The following is a 22734-nucleotide window of genomic DNA, read 5'->3' on the forward strand; positions in this document are numbered from 1 at the left end:
TAACTCAACTTCCCAAGGATGGTTCCATGGTTCTCTATCTTGCACGGTCCCTCAAATCAATGTTTTTTCTCTCAGATCACTTAGCAAAATGGTTTAGGGATGGCAAATGCAAGAATGAGGGATGTTTTTTGTTGATTTAATATGAGATGCATCCTAAGCTATGCATGATTCTATAAATGCAATAAAATAGCTATAAGATGACAAAATTAGTAAACAAATACTATCCTAGAATACTATATTAGTTCAATGATTTAAGCTATATGATAAGGAACATACTCTAAATTAGCATATTTAGATTAATTCCTGATTCAAAAGAGAAGCTAAATGATGAGCATAAAATGAGATATAAAAGCTTGAATGGATTTTAGTATAAGTGAGATGCTAAAGACTTGAATGATCTGAAAAATGGAGGAATGAGAGCTCTATTTATAGCAAAAATAGGGCAATGGATGGTCAGGATTGAAAGAGTTAATCAAGGGCTAAGTTTGAAAGTTGGGAATCCATGTTTGCAATTGGCACCAATGAAATGGTGACAAATGTCAACATAAGGTTGGTTGAGAGGAGATGTAAGAAGTATTAAATGCTTGAGAAGACCTCATGGTTACCCTAGGGGTTAAGGGTTAAGGTTAGGTTAAGATTACCCATTGGATAAAGCTTTTACCCAAAGGATAAACTCTTGTGCAAAGGTTTAAGGATAACCATAGTCAAAGCAATAAAAGCTTGATGAGACCCTTGGGTTAGATGGAGGTTGAGTTTATGGAAATTCTTTAACCATGTAAGAGGGTTTGAGTTAACCATTAATGGTTATGAAGACTTTAGGGACAAATTTGTAAGAGTCCTTCCAAATTTGGGGGTATTCAACAAGTTAGCTTGTTGAATGGATAAAGGCTTTAATGCCTTTTGAAGACTTTACTCCAAATTTGAGAAGTGACCTCCTCAAATTTAGGGGAAAGGGATAATGGATGGGTTTTGGGTTAATTGATTAGGTTTAGAAGAATTCTAGAAGAATTAGGAATAGGATTTAGGATGCAAGTGGGAGGTGTAGGATTTTGCAAGAGGGTGAGGGAAAATAGGTTTTATTAAAATAAATTGCTTTATTTCAATTTGGTTGTAATTAAATAAATTAGATTTATTTAATTTAGGATAACTATTTTAATTAAATTTGAATTTAATTAAAAAGTGGATAGGGGCTTTAATTGAATAAAATGAATTATCCTATTAAATGGTATAGTGAATTTAATTGAGTAATTTACTTAATTAAAATAGAGGAATGCGGATAATTTAATTAAATTGGATTTAATTAAACATAGAAATGAACATAAAATATTCATTTAGGAATATGGTCATTTTTATATGTCTACACTATCAAGTATGAAGAAATGATTACTCACCTTTATCCCTTCTCAATTCTCTGAATTAGGAATCAGGAATGAATGCCTAGGCCTGTGTTGCGGGATTGTAACTCTGGCCTTCCACCCTACAATGAACTTCGACTTTCCAACTCAATTTGCGGAATGCGAATCGAGACTCGAGACTCCGAGAGCTCCCAATTTACTAATCAGAAACGAACAAATTGTAAGAAATGGTGTATTTATAGCAATCCATGATTGCATTTTTGGCGAATTGCACGGGGCCTGGGCGTCGCAATTGCCAACAAACATTTAATTTCATTACATTTTTGGCAAATTGCGCGGGTGTGCAATGAACATTTAATTTAACCGTGACGAAATGGGTCCTCGAATGCTTATAATGTTTTAATTGATATTGGCAAATTTGGCCGACGCTTGCAATGAACATTTAATTTACCATTGGCGAATTAGGTCCTGGGTACGCGGTCATTTTACTATTGCTGGCGAATAGCAGAGGTGATCTAATATCCATGTCCAAGTGATTCCAAGTGAATATTACGCGCATGCACGTTGACGGTGTGTGGTCAATGGCGAAACCAGATTACAAATATTTACATTGTTCTTCAAAATTCCGAGCGATTTGACCACGATTGTGCCCCTCACTATTCGCGTGGAATTCGCCAATTGGCGAAGATTCACCACTAAAAAACTCTCTGCTCTACCCCTATATCTCTCTCTTTACCTTTGTTTATATATCACCTCCTATCTTTATCTTTTAGCCAATGAATGTGACTAATATCTCTATGGCATGTTTTCCTCTTTAAATTGAATAAAAAATCAAATTTAATATTCACTCATTTCAACATGTCATAAACACAAAAGTCACTAGAAGAGTGCAAAGTTGCATGGATGTTAGAAATAATTTATCTCAAAAAGTATTTAAATATTGAAGAAAATGTATAATCAAAATAATATCTACACAATTATAGGCTTGCATGTGAAAATAAAAAGTAAGAGAGGTACATGGGTAAAAATACTTTTTAACTTGAGTTGTTTTACAAGTTTATGCGATATGGAGACTTGAGTTGTTTTACAAGTTTTGATATGGTTTTTGATAACTTGAGTTGTTTTACAAGTTGATATGGAATGAGATGATGTTGAACTTGATGTAGATGAGCAAATTGTTTCATGTTTTGATGTGATTTTTAATTCTGATATCTTTGGTTTGATGTGGAAACTGATATTGGACTTGGTTTGCTGTTTGACAAGAGCGATTGGCAGTGGTTCAGTTGCGCGAGTGGTTTCCTAGACCTTGGACATTGATACCACAGTTGGCAAAGGCTGACCTTGACATTATTGAGAGATGTGGTCTTACTTCCCTATTGGATATGCCGTGGTTCACTATGAACCATGGTTTACTTACAGCCCTCGCAGAGAGGTGGCACAGCGATACGAACACCTTTCACTTTGCCACAAGTGAGATGGCAGTCACGCTAGAGGACTATTGCAGGATCCTGCGCATACCAATAGTAGGTTCACTACTACCTTAGGAGTAGTCGAAGGAGGGCAAGACAGAGGCACTTCACCGTATATCCCAAGATGAGACAGTTTGTGGATATGAGATCCCCTGGCAGGAGTTCCTGGACTTGGATTATGCACCTCTTCCATCAGTACTGGCAAGGTTTATAGGTGGTTTTCTATGTCCCGACTGCAGATTGAAGGGACTATCTGTGGGATGGGGGCTGGTCCTAGAGGATATGGTGACACAGGGCCGCAGGTTCGCGTGGGGATCGGCTATGCTAGCCCATTTGTACAGAGATTTGCACGAGGTGGTATACCTGGGTTATGGCAGTTTGTCAGCTGGTGTGACGCTCCTACAGGTATGGTGTTGGGAGCACATTCCTGCAGCTAGGCCATTAGCAGACAAAGATAGGCCCATTGGACGTGCCTATGCATACAGTTACAGGGGTCTAGTTGTCCAACGGAAGCTGGGCAAACTGGAGCATTGGAGGAGGGTTTTGGACGACATTGATACAGTCACTTGGTGACCGTATACAGGTTGCGAGGTATGGGCAAAGGACGGGCTAGAGATGCCCTATTTTTTTATGACTCAATACCTGATAGGGAGGACCCCATTTGTGATTGAGAGATTCGTGGTCACTAGAGTTTTGCGACAGTTTGGTCGGCATCAGGGCATACCACAGGGGGCCTGCTTGTATGTGTGTCGGAGGCAGGACATACCAGATTGGGGTCCGACTATTGATAGTGCGATGGCTGTAGAGGATTTTGTTAGCCTAGCGGGCCAGATATGGGATTATGCCCCAGAGATTTTGGATGCTGGGATGACAGATGAGTTCGCCAGATTGTTCACCACGCAGGCAGTGGCAAGGATATCAGATCCAGAGGAGATGCGGCCTTCGTTTGATGATGATGAGGACTAGGGAGGTGGAGATGATGAGGATGATGGAGATGGTGGAGGAGGATGACGAGGGAGAGGAGATCGGGGGAGGAGAGGAGATAGAGGGAGGAGAGGAGATAGAGGGTTGGAGAGAGCAGTTAGACCAGCGGTGATGGACAGAGGGAGAGGCGGGTTGACCATTCGAGTAGGAGGTGAGGGGATGGTGGGGGAGGTTATAGCTGTCATAGGAGGGACTGACGAGGTGACATGACCAGTTCAGAGGAGGAGGACTGATGTGCTACCGCCTCCAGCACCAAGGACGGGCAGAGGGAGAGGGGATACCATTTCACAGGTACCTCTACGGGTCCGGATCCCTACTCATGTGGAGGATGCACAGATTAGGACCCTATAGAAGACGGTACAGTAGCTACAGGCACAACTATTGACACATCAGTGGTAGATTGCTCAGCTGACCACTAAGCGAGACACGGAGATAGAGCGGCAGGGTCGAGCCGAGGAGCTTGCAGCGAGCATGCAGAGAGCAGCAGCAGGTGGTCCGATGAGAGACACCCTGAGAGAGCTTTCTTTGAAATTTCAGGAGGCGGAGTACTACCGTCGTCATTACGAGGCTGCGGTACCTAGGGATCGCCGAGTATAGAGCCATACATAGTTGAGATCTAGTCGATCTCGAGAGACCAAGTCACATTTAGAGAGCCGAGGTGTGACAGGGCCATCGAGACATGATCCTCCTGGAGATCCCGGGGTGGGGACTTCTGTAGCGAGACCGTCTCCGTCAGGAGATAGTCATACTTGAGAGATGTTGTCTCCGTTGCATTTTGATCATTGTATTTGTTTGTACTGGGCACAAACATGACAGATTTTGTACATTTTGATCATTTTTGAGATATATATATATATATATATATATATATATATATATATATATATATATATACAGCATCATTTTCTTTGATCATGTGGTGTGTTATATGGATGCATGTTCTATGTGTTCTTTCTTTACTCTATGATAATGCAATGCTTAGATAGATGATATGATGCATGATGTATGATGTATGCTTTGATATACTGTAAGATGTATCTTGAAAATGAGAGGTATGATAATGATATGCTGTGAGATGTATCTTGAAAATGAGAGGTATGATAATGATATGCTGTGAGATGTATCTTGAAAATGAGATGTATGATAATGATGTGCTATGAGATGTATCTTGAAAATGAGATGTATGATAATGATGTGCTGTGAGATGTATCTTGAAAATGAGATGTATGATAATGATGTGTAGCTAATGCAAAATGATATGTAACTATTTGTAAAATGATAATGCAACTATGTTAAAATGATATGCAACTATGTTTTTGGAGCATCCTCATTCTGCATTTGCCATCCTGATATAACCATATGTTATTTGCTTTTGAGACAAGTATCATCATTGAGCATTGATTTGTTTAGGATATGTTGGAAATTTATACAAGCACAATGGTATAATTGAACCATAATGACCTGAGAAAAATTTACATGATGTTTTGATTTTGCAAGATAGCACAAGCGTCAAGGTATAATTGAACCAGGACGACCTGAGTGCGTATTGCGTATAAACAGACAAGATTAAACCATTTGTATGCATGAAGTGGAATCATGCCTTCAGTGATACTCGATGTATCATGTCTCGAGACAAGTATTTACACAGTACAAATGATCGCCTCCCAGATAGAAGACTAAGAAAATATTGGAGTTGCCCCATGATCTCTAACTTTGAAGCTTTGAGTGAGAAAATGCAGAGAATCCAATAATTTAAAAAGTTCAAATGCAAAAATAGTCAATATTTTATGCTATGATGCAACATTTATTACTTTAGAAAATCATCCATCTTTGGTATTTCTTGTGATGCTTTGTTTTTGCTTTTGCGATGAAGTTTAGCTTTGGTTGTTGGATGCGTTGTTTCTAAGTTTTGAAAATAGTTTTGATGTCTTGAATGCGTTGCAAGTTTTGACGATTTCTTGCCTGTAGCTGAGTGTGCCTCTTGATGTGAATATGTACAGCGATTTCCAAGCCATGATGGAAGGTGGTAAAAGGATATATGGATAGACCAAGATAGTGACTACGCTAAGTATGTCCTGAATGGATATTTGCTAAGTGTCGGGCGATGGCCGATAGGGTTTTATGGTGAAGATAAGGATGTGGATATAGATAGAGGAGACGTCCTTTCACAATAGAATCTGCTACCAGGTTTTCACCAATTGCTTTTATTATACCCTTTTTTTTATTTGCTTTTTCTTGATTTTTTGATTTTTTTGCTAGTTTTTGCTTTTTCCGTGCATTTAGACCACTCAAGTGTAGTATTTCTTTAGATGAATGATGTTAGTTGGTTCTTCGAGCACATCTCCTTCTAAGGTTATGAGCTGATAGGCACCTGATCCATAGACTGATATGATGACATAGGGACCCAACCAGTTAGGTTCAAACTTTCCTTTCTTTTCTCGATCTTGCTGATTTCTTGGATTTTTTTTGAGGACTAGGTCACCAACTTTGAAGTTGTGAGGGATGACCTTGTGATTGTAGCTCCTGCACATGCCTTGTTGATATGCTTTGAGATGAGTGTAAGCATGCTGACGTCTTTCATCTAATAGTTCTAGTTCTTGCAGTCGGTTGACCAAATACTCTTCATCTGGGATTAAGCCTTTTAGAGAGACTCTGAGAGATGAAATTTCTACCTCCAGTGGTAAAATAGCTTCGGATCCATAGACCAATGAGAAAAGTGTTGCTCATGTAGGTGTACGGATGCTGGTTCTGAATGCCCAAAGTGCTGGATTGAGTTGGATATGCCAATCTTTGCTTGCATCATTGACTATTTTCTTGAGAATCTTCAGTATTGTTTTGTTGGATGCTTCTGCTTGACCATTTCCCTAGGGGTAGTATGGTGTAGAGAACCGATGTTGTATTTTGAATTGTTCACATAGTTCTCGGACATCTTGGTTTCTGAATGGGCGTCCATTATCGGTGATGATGGAACTTGGAATACCATATCTACAGATCAGATAGTTTAGGATAAAAGAGGCAATTTGTTTTCCAGTCACTGTGGTCATTGGGACTGCTTCTATCCACTTGGTAAAGTATTATGTTGCAGTTATAATGAACTTGTGTCCATTTGAAGATGAGGGATGAATTTTGCCAACCAAGTCTAACCCCCACTGACAAAAGGGTCAGGATGTTGTAAATAGCTGCAGTTCCTGTGTTGGTGCATGTATCAGATTGCCATGGATCTGGCATTTAGGACACTTCTTGGCGAAGTGGTAAGAATCTTTCTCCATTGCAGGCCAGTAGTATCTCATCCTTAGAAGCCTTTTAGCAAGAGTAGTCCCACTTGAATGTGTTCCACAAATACCTTCGTGAAGCTCATGTAAAGCGGAATCAGAATCATTATGATCAAGGAAATGAAGAAGAGTACTATCTAGACCTCGACGGTACAAAGTATCAGCGATAAGGGTATAATGGGCAACTTGCCAGATAAAATTATGTTTCTGGTTACGGGATTGGTCAATGGGTAAGAGGTTGTTCTTTAGATAATCATATATCGGTCCATATAAAGGGGAATCCGAACCAGTTAAGGCATAGATGACATGGGATTCAGAGTGGTTATAGGCTGGGGAGAACAGTTGCTCTACCAGAAACTTGTAACGACTCTATTACTCTGGAATTTGTAGTAATGAAGCGATAGTAGCCATGGCATCGGTTGCTTTGTTGTTCAACCTTGGTATTTGCTCGAAGGTGATGTGTACAAAATACTTTTTGCAGTCATCCACCATTCATTTGTAGGGTAGTAGCTTGTCATCCTTTGTCTGATAGTTGTTGTTGATCTAATTGATGACTAGTTGTGAATCCCCATAGACCATTAACTCTGCGATTTTCCATTCTATGGCCATTTTGATGCCTATAACCAATGCCTCATATTCAGCCACATTATTTGTGCATGGGAACATAAGCCTATATGATCTTGGTATGGTGTGTCCTTCAGGAGTGATGAAAAGAATGCCAGCACCTGAACCATGTTGGGTGTAGGATCCATCAAAGTATAGAGTCCATTGTTTGGTAGAAAAAGCAAGCACGTCCCTATCCGGAAATTCAATCTCCATAGTTTGTTTTCTTGGTAGCAGTGCTTTAGCTAGTTGATCTGCAATCGCTTGTCCTTTGATGGCTCTTCCTTCTATGTATTGGATGTCGAATTCACTGAGAATCATGACCCATTTAGCCAATCGTCCAGTAAGAGCTGCTTTGCTGAGTAGATATTTGAGAGGATCATTTTTTGCTACTAGCTTAATGGTGTGTGCTAGCATATAATGTCAGAACTTCTGAGATGTGAAGACCACTGTTAGACAAGCCTTCTCAATGAATGTGTAGTTGAGTTCATAGCCATTCAATGTCCTGTTGATGTAGTATATGGCTCGTTCCTTTCCTTGTTGATCTTCTTATGCCAATAGTGCCCCCAATGATATATATGTTGTTGAGATATATAGAATAAGGGGCTTTCCTGTGACTGGTGGTACTAGAACTGGTGGATTCATCAGGTACTATTTGATTTGATAAAAAGATTCTGCACACTTGGTCTCCCATCTGAAAGGGACATTTTTATGGAGCAAGTGATTGAATGGTAGACTTTTATCAACTAATTGAGCGATGAATCGCCCTGATTGATTGAAGTCATCCTTGTAGAGATCTAAGTTGACTGATATAATTTGGTGGTGGCATTTCCATAATGGCTTGTACCTTTGCTGGATCCACTTCAATACCTTTAGCTGAGACAATATAGCCTAGTAACTTTCCTGATGTAACCCCGAAGACACACTTCTTAGGGTTGAGCCAAACTTGAAATTTTTCCAATCGATCAAAGATCTTTGTTAGGATGTCGAGATGTTCTGCTTTGGTGAATGACTTAGCTAGTAAATCATCCACGTAGTCTTCCATAAATGTGTGCATCATGTCATGAAAGATTGTTGTCATTGCTCTTTGATAAGTATCCCCTGCATTCTTTAAGCCAAAAGGCATAACATTCCAACAGTATGTTCCCCAAGGATAGGTGAACACAGTTTTATCTTGATCTTCCGGGGCTATTTTGATTTGATTATAGCCTAAGAAACCGTCCATTAGTGAGAGCATTGCATGGCCCACTGTGAGGTCTACAATTATGTCAATACTGGGTAAAGGAAAGTCGCCTTTTAGACAGGCTTTGTTGACATCTCTAAAATCAGTGTAGATTCTGATACTACCGTCTAGTTTTGACACTGGTACTATATTGGAAATCCTTTCTGCATAGTCAATGGGATGGATGAATCCGACATCTAATAGTTTTCTCAATTCAACTTTGACCATGAGTGCCACCTGTGGATTCATCTTTTGTAGCTTTTGTTTGACTGGTTTAACTCCGGGAGAGATGGACAAGTGATGCATGATTAAGTGTGGATCTACTCCAGGCATATTGACATATGACCAAGCAAAGTTAATTTGCTTTTCTTTAAAGAAAATGATAAATGCTGATCTTTCCTCCTCTATTAGAGATTCTGCAAGGTGTATGTTTTTTACTGCTTCTGTGGTACCAATGTTGATTGATTGATTGGGCTCAATCAATATGGGTGATCGCTCATGAAAGTGCTCTGGAAGAGTGTCACATCTCCCATCTTTAGGTGCCTTAAAAAGGTTTTCACCCTTAGATGCATCCTTTATTTTTACTTTTTTGTGATCTAGAGCTTCCATTGATTGGTTTTCAGTGTCAAATCTTTTACTTGGTTCATTTTTGCGACTAAAAGACTTGGCACTGCCTGATATGCAGATATTGTTACTTTGTTCGCTGGTAGATCCTGTCTCTGGATTAACGTTACATAGGTAATGGATAATAGATTCATCATCTGGGAAAATTGGTATATCATGTATTTCGGGTTCATCCCAGTCAATGAGGTCAGGAAAGACAAGCGGTAAGGAATCGTTTGGTGGATCAAGTTCTGCTACTGTAAGTGTCAAGACAGAGGTTTCATCATGATTGGTCTTGGTTTTAAAGAAGTCAAGGATTTCATCGAGGTCTTCGATGGTATTATCATCCGTATAGACTTGTTCATAATGCTTTTGTTTGCTTTCCTTGGCGTCATAGATATTTTGCGGTCCAAATTCAAGAGGTCTTTCTTCCGCGTTATGCTCTTCCTGAGAAAGGGGTATGGTGCCAGTATTATTAGGGATATCTACAGTAGCATTTGAGCAGGTACCCCATTCATATTCATTGGAATCAGTCTCTAAGGCATCATCCCAGATTCTATCAGTACTATAAATAGGTATGTTGTATGGTGAAAATAGATTTTTGATGATGGATACCATTTTGGTAGTTTATGTTGATTCAGTGTTAGATCCTACTTCTACTTTCTGTATTTGTTCATAGACTGTGTCTCCTCGGGGAGAAATAATGGTATCCGGAGATGATATTATTAGTTCTTGAGATATTGGTGTTTGAATATGAGCTACTGCTGTAGATATGGCCTTCTTGTGGCTTAGAAGTTTTTCTTGATGTAACTTCTGCTCTTGACGTTCCCGTGCTTTGCGGATTGTTTCTGCTGACTCAAATAGTGCTTCCTGCTAGGATTCTTCTTTGTACTTCTTCTTTGCTTTCCATTGAGGTTTTGCAGTTATGTGTGGCGTCTTTCTTAATAGGAAAGTGAATTTACAACCCAATCCTATTTTGTCTCTACTAGGCTGTGAAGGAAGATCTATAGGTTTAGTGACTCCTTCTTTGCGTTTTCCAATAGGTCCTTTACCGTCATATCCCATTTGCTGCATGATTAAGTATCCTTTTCCATATAGATGTGTCGGTAGAACTATGTCCAAAGCAGTTGCTCTGTTATCTTCTTCCTCATCTTTGTATAACCAACTAAGAATGTCCTTATCTTCTGATTCATGTGCTAGAGTGCCCAGTTGGATGAAGGTACCATCAAATTTGGTGATGGGCTGAGTTACTAGATGTGTTGATGTAGTAGGCAATCCATGAGATTTGGGTGATGTTGGTAATTTGGCCAAACACAGGGGTTCCAAAGAGTATTCTCCCATACCTTGGTCTTTGATTCACATTTGCTGCTTGAAATCTCTAGATAATGAGTCGGGCTTTGCTGTTTGTAGATCTGATGCTGAGGATCTCTGCTTTTCTCTATTATGAGGAACTAAACTGTCCTGGGTTGCCCCCATTGCATTACAATGTTGAAAGGGGTTGTGATCAGCAGACATGGAGATCTCTTGTCCATCATAAGGAAACTTGACACACTGGTGATACGTAGAAGGCACTGCTTGCATTTCATGTATCCAAGGTCGCCCTAACAAAATATTGTAGGTGAGATCTATGTCTAAGACCTGACACATAGTATCCTTTTGCACTGGTCCAACTTGAATGGGTAACATCACGGTTCCTTTAGATGACCTTTCCTCATCATCATATCCCTTTATGGTAATCTTCTTACGGGGATCAATAGACTCACGAGTAAGCTTTAAAGTACATATATTAAGTCCAACTCCTCTATCTATTAAGACTCTTTTTACTCAGTGTTTACAAATGATGACTTCAATATGGAGAGGAGTGTTGTGTGAATGACTCAAGGAAGTATTATCATGCTCTGAGAAGGTGAGATTATGAGGTCCTGTCATATGGGCGACCATGGCTTGAAATTTGTCTGCATCCAAATCTTGAGGTACATTGGTTTCCAATAGCGCTTGTTCCAATATGTTTTTGTGTTTGGGTGGTAGTTTCAGCAATTCTAGTATAGATATCTGAGCTGGAGTTTTGCGTAGTTGGCTAAACAAGTCATATTGGATCTTTGGTGTAGTAGTTGTAGGTGCGGTATGTCCTTTTAAGACATATTTCTGAGTTCGGGTTGTTATATTGAAAGATTCATGATCATGCTAATCTCAGATGGTGATGACGTTTACCTGATGATCTTTAGCTGATATGTGATTGATGGTGTTGTTGTAGATATGGTTGATACGAGCTCCACGTGTATCGTTTGAGGTTGAAGCTCCATCTTTGTTGTAATTTGGAAGAGGATTTTTAAAGGCTCCATGGTCACCATTTGTTTTGAGACCATCTACCATTAAGTCACCTCGATCAATCATGTCTTGAACAATGTTTTTCAATCTCATGCAATCGTTCGTCCGATGACCCTTGTTACGATGGAAATCACAATAGTGTGAATCATTCCACCAAGGTGGTTTGATTTGGGGTTCATAGTTGCTGATTGTAGGAAAGGAGAGAATCTTATTTGCCAGAAGTTCTCTGAATGCTGATTCTAGTGATTGCCCCAGTGGTGTGAAGAAACGCTTTTGGAAATTGTTTGTGTTGTCACATGAATTGTTGTTAGGTCTTGGATTCGTGTTTTTGCTTTGAGTATCGTTGGTGTTGTTTGTGTTGAGTTGTCCTTGATTGGTGTTTGGCATATATGTGTTGGCATTTGGATTAGCACCTTTAGGATTTTTCGTAGTCTGAGGATTTCCGGATAATGCAAGCACTAGTTGCTTGGATTTTGGATCATGTGTTTCATTGTTGCCTTCATTTTTGTTTTGAGTCTAGAATCTAGACTTGTCCAAGTTGTTGTTGTTCTGGTTATTGTAGTTTGATGAGTTTGTTCCTTCCTTGAAGAATTTGAGTGTTCCCTTTTTGACACATGCTTCCTCTACTTGAATGTCATTTTCAATCAATTTAGCGAAAGACGGTATGCATTGGAGTTTGAGCCTGTAACTCATTTCACCATTCAAGTTATCGATGAAGATTTTCATTTTCTCCTTTTCAGGAATATCTCGAGGATATCGTGATACCATACATCGCCAGCGTTGAAGGAATATCATGAATGTTTCATTGTTCTTTTGGTTGGTGTTGCAGACGTCTAACATGGTTATAGCATGTTGAATGTTATAGGAGTATCGTGTTATGAATTTGTTAACCAATTCATCAAACGATCGGATAGGTGGCGTAATTTTGGATAACCATTCCATTGTTTGCCCTCCCAAGCTTCTTGGGAATAACCTCATCAGATAGGTGTCGTCATGAGCAAACTCAAGACTCATGGTACAGAATTCTCTAACATGATCATGGGGATCACCTTTTCCATCGTATTTGTCAAATTTAGGCACGTCTGATTTTGGAGGAAAAGGAATCATGTGCAATCTCCTGTCAAAAGGATAAGGATAGATTTTGTTTAAAGAGTATCGTACTGTTGTCCCTTGTTGCATGTCTTGCATTTGTTGAGTAAGGGCAGCCAAAGGCACATTGTTTTGCCGAGGGAAAAGTTCTTCCCTTGTATTGATCCTGGGTTGAAACGGTGTTTGGAACGCTATGTTTTGCTCAGGAATGTATTGTCTTGGTGTATGTTGCTCTGGTATGTTTTGCTCCAGGATGTTCTGCATTGGTGTATGTTGTTCTGGTATGTTTTGATCCGGGATGTTTTGTTCAGGGTCACATGCTTCTCTTTCCCGTTGTCGTTCTTGATATTCGTAATGCTGAGGGTGTGTCCTAAACACATCTGCATCAAGGTTTTCAGGGAGTTTTACTCCTTTACTTGTGAGCATAAGCAAATATTTTTCTTTGTCATTTTCCATGAGCCTTTCTACAAGATTTTGGAATGAAGCACTTTCCTGACATTCCTGAAGAAGCTCTTCAAAAATTTCAGTATCCTCTAGGTGTGGACCTTCAAAAGGATTTGACAACCTTCAATTCATACTAGACTCTACGTGTGTCTCACTTTGTTGGTTTTGTTGAGAGCGAGTAACAGGCATTTTAGTAGAAACTTTCAATGATGAAGGGGACAAAATCCTCTTCGATACGTTTCTCGGGCGTTGATGGGTCAGGTCGAGGTGTGTTATAAGTGATATACTCGTTGGGTAAGAATGCCGGATTGATCCTTCCTCCACAGTTTATGATTTGATTAAAAGCGGATTTTTGACAATATGCCCTAGTCTTTAAAGGCTCTTTGTCAAATTCGTTGGATTTGTTTTGGATATAACGTTTAACGTGATGAAGGAATACTCGATGAGATTTGAAGAGTTGACGATTGATGTATAAAAACTTATTTCTCTTGATAAATTTGGAAAAACTAGGTTGTTGTTTCTTCAACGTGATGTTACGATAAAGATTTTTTCTTCTCAGAATATGGGGATTAGTCATGCATAAGTGATCAATGGTTTCCTTTGATTTGTTTGGATTCAATTGATCTTGTTTTGAAAATTCAAGTCTTACTCTATCAAAATGAAGGTTTAGATGCCCCTTCACGACAAAGCGTGTCAAATGATATGAATAAAACCCTCCCGATATGGAGACTTGATTTGACAACCTGAAATTTTTAAATAAGTGTTTTTGAGATGAAATCTGTGAGATGGTAAAGGATTCTTTTGACACTCGCGATGAGGTTTCCGGACTATGATAGGATAGATATGTTTTACCGTGTGATCAATTTCAGATTTTTACAACGTTTGTTTTGACACAAACTTGGCTCAAGAAATAGCTTTTAAAGTTTTGTTTTTGCTACTCTGCTTTGATGAAAAATGATGTTGATGGAAAAAGGCTTCTGAAAATGTTTTCAAAATTTTTAAAATTCCTCACTATTTTGTCTCCTTCCTTTTTGATTTTGGTCATGCGCTAAAATAGAGACAGGATGCGCTACCAAATTTACTTCACACGCTAAAATAAGGACCACATGCGCTAGGCTGCCCCAAGACACGCGCTAAAGTTTTGACTGTTTAAAATTTTGTTTTCTTTGTTTTGAAAAGCTATGCGCTAGTATGGGTCTGTGACGCGCTAACTGTTAAACCCAATGTGCTAAAGTTTGGTTTCCACGCACTAGGCTGATGCTTCAAAGCTCTAGACTATTTTTTCAATGCGCTAATTATTTAACACTATTTTGGATTCTGGATAAAACACTACTGTTTTGAACAGACGCGCTAACATAAATACTCTACACGCTAAGGAGTTGTCCCCACGTGCTAATCTGCCCTGATTTTTCATTTGGTTGGTTTTTCTGTAATTTTTGGATTTGATTGTGAGTTTTTCAGCTTTGATGGATGATTTTCTGAAGTAGTAAATGCAAGCACAGCACAAAGAAGACAACCATTTTTGCTTAATCTAACAAAAAGTGTATGTTCTGCGAGGATGTGTTCAAATCCTTAATGTTTTAATAGGTTTGGATACGAAAAATACACTTCAAAAAGACTCTTTATTCAAAGGTCATAAATAACATCATAGCCCACTAGTCTCGATGCTCCGTCAGCTCAAACAGCCGTGTCACCCCCTAGAGGGTGCCCATTTTTTTGCCTTTTGCCAGAAATTAACCCAAAGTGAATTGCTTCACAATTGAGTAGTTATCTTGGGAGATATATGGTGAGTAATCTTGGGGGCGGCTTCTTCCCCACCCTTGCACTATGATGTTATAAATGTCTGGTTACTGACTCGGTTCAAAGTTTCTATTTCTACGGCTCATAATCAGGCTTCCTATTTAGTCGTCAGTGATAAACTCCCTCAGGAGGCTTCCCAACCTTTAGAACAAACACTTTACGTATCTCGAGGATACTGGGGGAAGGCTAATCGCTGCGCGCAACTGTTGAAAAGGACTTTCGTCTGTTTGCCCTCTCGGGTAAACGGTTAAATGCAGAACGTAAATGCACAGAACATAATGGAAATATATTAAATAACCAGCCTCTATATTAATTCCACAGTCCGTGTACAATAAGTGCTTATAACATTACATCTGACATGACTAACATGATCCTACTTCGAAGAAAAGGTACACATTATATAATACCCGAAGGGGTGCGACACAACCGTCGCAACTCCAACTACCTACCCGTCAGCTAACTAACTGACCGTCGTAACTCAATATTACCAACGACAACATAAACATAATATGACAACATAACATAATGATTATTCCTGGCAACATCGTCACTTTCCACTTTTGATTATAGTGGGTTGGAACACTTGGCGTCAAAGTCATTCCCCACTTAGGTTGTTCCCTTCACACCGGCCATAAACGGCTTTAAGAGTTGATTCCAACTCCTCAGGAAGGAAGGCATGCTAAAGGATGTATTGCTTGAAATAAAGAAAGCTTTTAAGAGTGGTCTGGCTTTTTGATAACCCAATTAAGGGGAGAGCATATACCTTCCATTTTCGAGACAAGGAAAACAAGGTTCCTTTTAAGCCCTCAATTCAGTGATTTGCTAACCTCTATTTGGAGATGCTGCTCCAAAAAAAGCATGGTGTTAATTTTACTTCCCCAAATCAGTGATTATTTAATCTAAGGAAATGACCGAGTTAACAAAGCAAAAGGTTCGTTTTGGTCAACAAAGAAAATTCGGTAAACAAAAGGGGAATAACTTCCCTCTTTGATTGCAACAAAGCTTTTTAGGTGAGGTTCTTTCCTTTGTACAAAAATTGAAGATGAATCCTTTTATACACCAGAGGATGGTGAGGTTCTTTTTATAGATCTATTTTTGTAGAAAGAGATTGTTTGTCTTGTTCTTTTTAGAGCCCAAAAAAAATAGGTTTTCTCCTATGAAAGCAAGAAATGTTCAGTTTAGTGATTCTTTTTATAGCCCAAAGGAAATAAGTGAGTTCAATTCTTTTAAGAATAGAAGAAGTTAAAAAATTTAAACTAACTTAACTAAGCTAGCGAAAATTCTAACTATCTTATATTTTTAAAGTTTAAGCTCCCATCTGCAACAATTTTTGTTAGAATCCTGCAAGAAGACAAGGTGAAAATGTTAGATGGTTGGTGGACTTCAACAAGTCTATTTTCTTATTCCTGATTACAGATTTTGGAACTTTGATTTCTGCCTATTTTTGATGTGCTACAAAAACAAACTATACGTCCTACACAATAGTCGTGATGCGCTAAAATAAAGTGATGACGCGCTACACTATTTTTGAGATGCGCTACTCTGTGTGTCGAAAGTGCTGCTTTGTTTTTCTCCTGCGCCGAGACCTACAAGAAAAATTTAATATGCCTATGCGCTAACAAACAGACTTGATGCACTAGGTGATGGACTCCACGTGCTGAATAGTGAACTGGATGCACTAGGCTGTTAACCAGATGCGCTAGGGAATGATTCCCATGCACTGATTCTCGTTTTCCGCAGACCTGCAAATGTGGATATATTTCAAAACTGATTAGATATATGGGGTAATGCCCCACGATGGGTGCCAGAAATGTATGCGAGAAAAGCGAGTCGATAGAACTCAATATGTGGAAAATGGAGCTCTATGGAGCCTTGCTCAAACACCCACAGGACTTCTTGGTGCAAGCTATGGAGTTATAAAGCATAACTCAACTTTCCAAGGATGGTTCCATGGTTCTGTATCTTGCACGGTCCCTCAAATCAATGTTTTTTCTCTCAGATCACTTAGCAAAATGGTTTAGGGATGGCAAATGCAAGAACGAGGGATGTTTTTCGTTGATTTATAATGAGATGCATCCTAAGCTATGCATGATTCTATAAATGCAATAAACTAGCTATAAGATGACAAAATTAGTAAACAAATACTATCCTAGCATACTATATTAGTTCAATGGTTTAAGCTATATGATAAGGAACATACTCTAAATTAGCATATTTAGATTAATTCCTGATTTAAAAGAGAAGCTAAATGATGAGCATAAAATGAGATATGAAAGCTTGAATGGATTTTAGTATAAGTGAGATGCTAAAGACTTGAATGATCTGAAAAATGGAGGAATGAGAGCTCTATTTATAGCAAAAATAGGGCAATGGATGGTCAGGATTGAAAGAGTTAATCAAGGGCTAAGTTTGAAAGTTGGGAATCCATGTTTGCAATTGGCACCAATGAAATGGTGACAAATGTCAACATAAGGTTGGTTGAGAGGAGATGTAAGAAGCATTAAATGCTTGTGAAGACCTCATGGTTACCCTAGGGGTTAAGGGTTAAGGTTAGGTTAAGATTACCCATTGGATAAAGCTTTTACCCAAAGGATAAACTCTTGTGCAAAGGTTTAAGGATAACAATGGTCAAAGCAATAAATGCTTGATGAGACCCTTGGGTTAGATGGAGGTTGAGTTTATGGAAATTCTTTAACCATGTAAGAGGGTTTGAGTTAACCATTAATGGTTATGAAGACTTTGGGGACAAATTTGTAAGAGTCCTTCCAAATTTGGGGGTATTCAACAAGTTAGCTTGTTGAATGGATAAAGGCTTTAATGCCTTTTGAAGACTTTACTCCAAATTTGAGAAGTGACCTCCTCAAATTTAGGGGAAAGGGATAATGGATGGGTTTTGGGTTAATTGATTAGGTTTAGAAGAATTCTAGAAGAATTAGGAATAGGATTTAGGATGCAAGTGGGAGGTGTAGGATTTTGCAAGAGGGTGAGGGAAAATAGGTTTTATTAAAATATATTGCTTTATTTCAATTTGGTTGTAATTAAATAAATTAGATTTATTTAATTTAGGATAACTATTTTAATTAAATTTGAATTTAATTAAAAAGTGGATAGGGGCTTTAATTGAATAAAATGAATTATCCTATTAAATGGTATAGTGAATTTAATTGAGTAATTTACTTAATTAAAATAGAGGAATGCGGATAATTTAATTAAATTGGATTTAATTAAACATAGAAATGAACATAAAATATTCATTTAGGAATATGGTCATTTTTATACGTCTACACTATCAAGTATGAAGAAATGATTACTCACCTTTATGCCTTCTCAATTCTTTGAATCAGGAATCAGGAATGAATGCCTGGGCCTGTGTTGCAGGATTGTAACTCTAGCCCTCCACCCTACAATGAACTTCGACTTTCCAACTCAATTTGTGAAATGCGAATCGAGACTCGAGACTCCGAGAGCTCCCAATTTACTAATCAGAAATGAACAAATTGTAAGAAATAGTGTATTTATAGCAATCCATGATTGCATTTTCGGTGAATTGCGCAGGGCCTGGGCGTCGCAATTGCCAATAAACATTTAATTTAATTGCATTTTTGGCAAATTGCGCGGGCGTGCAATGAACATTTAATTTAACTGTGACAAAATGGGTCCTCGAATGCTTATAATGTTTTAATTGATATTAGCGAATTTGGCCGACACTTGCAATGAACATTTAATTTACCATTGGCGAATTAGGTCCTAGGTACGTGGTCATTTTACTATTGCTGGCAAATAGCAAAGGTGATCTAATATCCATGTCTGAGTGATTCCAGGCGAATATTACAGGCATCCATGTTGACGGTGTGTGGTCAATGGCGAAACCAGATTACAAATATTTGCATTGTTCTTCAAAATTCCGGGCGATTTGACCATGTTTGTGCCCCTCACTATTCACGTGGAATTTGCCAATTGGTGAAGATTCGCCACTAAAAGATTCTCTGCTCTACCCCTATATCTCTCTCTTTACCTTTGTTTATATATCACCTCCCATCTTTATCTTTCAGCCAGTGAATGTGACTAATATCTCTATGGTATGTTTTCCTCTTTAAATTGAATAAAAAATAAAATTTAATATTCACTCATTTCAACATGTCATAAACACAAAAGTCACTAGAAGAGTGCAAAGTTGCATGGAAGTTAGAAATAATTTATCTCAAAGAGTATTTAAATATTGAAGAAAATGTATAATCAAAATAATATTTACACTATTATAGGCTTGCATGTGAAAATAAAAAAGTAAGAGAGGTACATGGGTAAAAATATTTTTTAACAATTGGCATAGTGTAACTAAATACCTCAATTGACAAGAAACAAGTGCACCCTCTATCCCTTATCTCTCTCCCTGTCTTTCTATTCCTCACCATATATATATAACACTTCCTATCTCTACCTTTATCTTTCTATATCTCCATCTCTATATATTTATCTCTTCTATATATATATATATATATATCCCTTTCATATCTCTCCCTCTCCTCTCTATACCATTCTCCTCCATCTCTATCTCTATCTTTATCACCCTATCTAACTCTATCCCCTTTCTATATCTCCTCGCTACCCTCTGTGTTTCCCTTCACCCCTCTATTTCTTTCTAACCATATTTTTCTCTACCTCTATCTCCCTATCTTTGTATCTATTTCCCTATCCTTGTAGATATCTCTATGTATCACCTAAGTTATCTATATCTCTCCCTCTTGCCATCTCTCACTCTACATATTGAGCTACCTCCCCCTCTCCCTCTTCCTTATTTATCTCTTTCTCCCCTCTCCATATTGCTCTCCATCTCCATCTCTATCTTTATCTTGATATTCCTCTATATCTCTACCTACTTAGGCCTATCTCTATTTATCTTCCCCCTGTATTTCTCTCTAATTTTATCCCTATCCTTCCCTCACTGTAACTCTCTCCCTATTGCAAATATAACTTGATCCTATTCCTAATGGAGCCTAATAGGATCCTTCTAAGTGGATGCATAGTTGATTTGAAGCTATCACTTCTTGATCAAGACCTTTGTTGTACAAACAACATCATTTTTTACATCACCTACCAATTGCCCTCATGTACTACACAAATGTATGCAAAAAATAGACTAAAATGTTTCCTACTTGACCTTCCACACCTTTTCATCATACCCATTGCACACCACTTGGTGTAATTGCTATTCATATTTAATATGAGTTATGTTGGAAATAATCCCAACTACCCATCATGCCTCATATCATCTGTATGCACAGTAACACAAACAGAGTTTGACGCATATTTTCTTTAGATTTGAATGGATTCTCATTTATTCCTTTAGCATGTCCTCTTGTCACATTAGAAGTCACACATTTTGTGGGTAGTGTGAAATACAAGATTTTATTGTTCTCTCTCTACCTATCTTATTAGGTTTTCTATATATTGCATATCATTTTATTTTGGTATTCACTATCTCTTTTAAGAGTCCAGCACCACAAAGTTGTTAAGGATATGAATCTAAATGTAATGGTGTTTTTATGAAGATATGAGTAACAACTCAGTTATAGTCATTGTAATTTTTGCATTATGAGAAATATATATAAAATTCTATTTGTTTTCTTTCTTGAAGTTTCATTTTATTTCTGGTGTTAGAGTGTTGTTATGATTATGTGTTCTTAAGGTTGCATGTTTTATAGTTTTGATTACATATATCTGTTTAAGCTACCAAGGTTGAATCTGTTGAATATATTGAAGATTAAGTTTGTATGATTCACCCCCCCCGCTCTCATCTTGTTAGCTTGGCATCTGTACTTAACAATTAGTATCAGAACTATCAATTGGTATCAGATCTTTGGACTTAGGATGAAAATTTTAAGGTACTTGAGGCAAAGATCCAAAGATGTATAAGAGGGATGCACCGAAGCTGAACAAGTCAAGCTTCTCTACATGGTAGAAAAGGATGAAGCTACACCTATCAGGAGTTGGATAATATGCTGTATATTATCTGGAGAATGATTTCATTACACCGAGCACCTATCCATTGACAATGGAAGAGATAAAGGAAAAGCAAGAACATATTCAAGCAATGATTGAAATAACATCTGCATTGACCGACTCAGAGTTTAATGATCTAGAAGGCTGCAATGATGCCAAGGCAATGTGGGACAAGCTCATATCTGTGTATGGCAGTGATGAACATGTTCAAAGAGAAAAAGTGGATAGTCTAAGAGGACAACTTGAATCCATGAGAATGAATGAAGGTGAGAACATAACCCAGTACAGTACAAGGTTAAAGGAGATTGTTAATCAAATCAAAGGAGCAGGAGGAACCATTGAAGAGAAGGATGTCACAAGTAAGTTATTAAGAACCCTTCTACCAGCTTTTGCAATCCGAGTCTCTACAATCAATGAATTGAGGTATGTACCCAATATGTCAGTTTCTTTCGATGCTACTATTGGTAAGCCACATGCATTTGAACTAAGTAATTTTGATAACAGTGGATCTTTGGTAAATAAAGTTGAATCTGCACCCAGTTCTTTTCATCTTGGTGAATCTAATGATTACAATGATAGAATGAGTAAGTATTCTGAAGGGAATCACAGTGGAGTAAGTGAAATATTTCATAAGAACATGGAAGAAGTACACAAAATGTATGAGGAAATCAGAAGCAAGAAGAGTTTGAAGCACTATTGGCCAAAAGGTTATCGAGAGGCAAAGGTAAGTATAAAGGAAAACTACCTTTGAAATGTTTCAATTGTGATAAGATAGGGCATATGGCTTCCAACTGTCCTGACAAAGATTCTACTGAAAAGAGAGATTATCGAGATGACAGACAGAAAAATAATCATTACAGAGGATACCGAGACTTAAGAAGAAGAGATAGAAAATCATGCCTAATAGCTGATGAGGAATCTAATGATGATAAATCAGATGAAACTGATACAGAGGAAGTTGTTTATGTGGCTATCAAAGATGGATCAGATGAAGAAAGGTACGAAGAAAAATCTTTAATATCTCACATAAATACTAATGATTCTTGGATCATAGATAGTGGATTCTCACATCACATGACAGGTAATAAATACAAGTTTGTTAAATTAGAAGATTATGATGGAGGTTATGTAAGATTTGGTAATGATGCACCATGTCCGGTAAAAGGTAAAGGATCCATAACACTTCTTGACAATGCTAAATGTAATGATGTTTATTGGGTTGAAGGTTTGAAATATAATTTGTTGAGTGTAGCATGACTAAACAACACAGGTTACCGAATAGAATTTCAGAAAGGAATTGTCAAAGTTCATGACAAGCATGGAAAGTTAGCTACTACCAAGACTCAAACAAAAGGTAACACATTTCACCTTGAGTCAACTCAGAATAATTGTCTTTATGCAAAGATAGATGATACTCGGTTATGGCATAAAAGGTTTTGTCATGTAAATTTTGATAATCTGATCAAAATAAGTAAGAGGTCTACCGAGTTTGGAAAAACCTGAGAATGCTATGTGCCAAGCATGCCAGATGGGTAAGATGACAAGATCATGCTTTACAAGTGAGT

The sequence above is a fragment of the Cryptomeria japonica genome, chromosome 4, assembly GCF_030272615.1.
Source record: "Cryptomeria japonica chromosome 4, Sugi_1.0, whole genome shotgun sequence".
Classification (NCBI taxonomy): domain Eukaryota; kingdom Viridiplantae; phylum Streptophyta; class Pinopsida; order Cupressales; family Cupressaceae; genus Cryptomeria; species Cryptomeria japonica.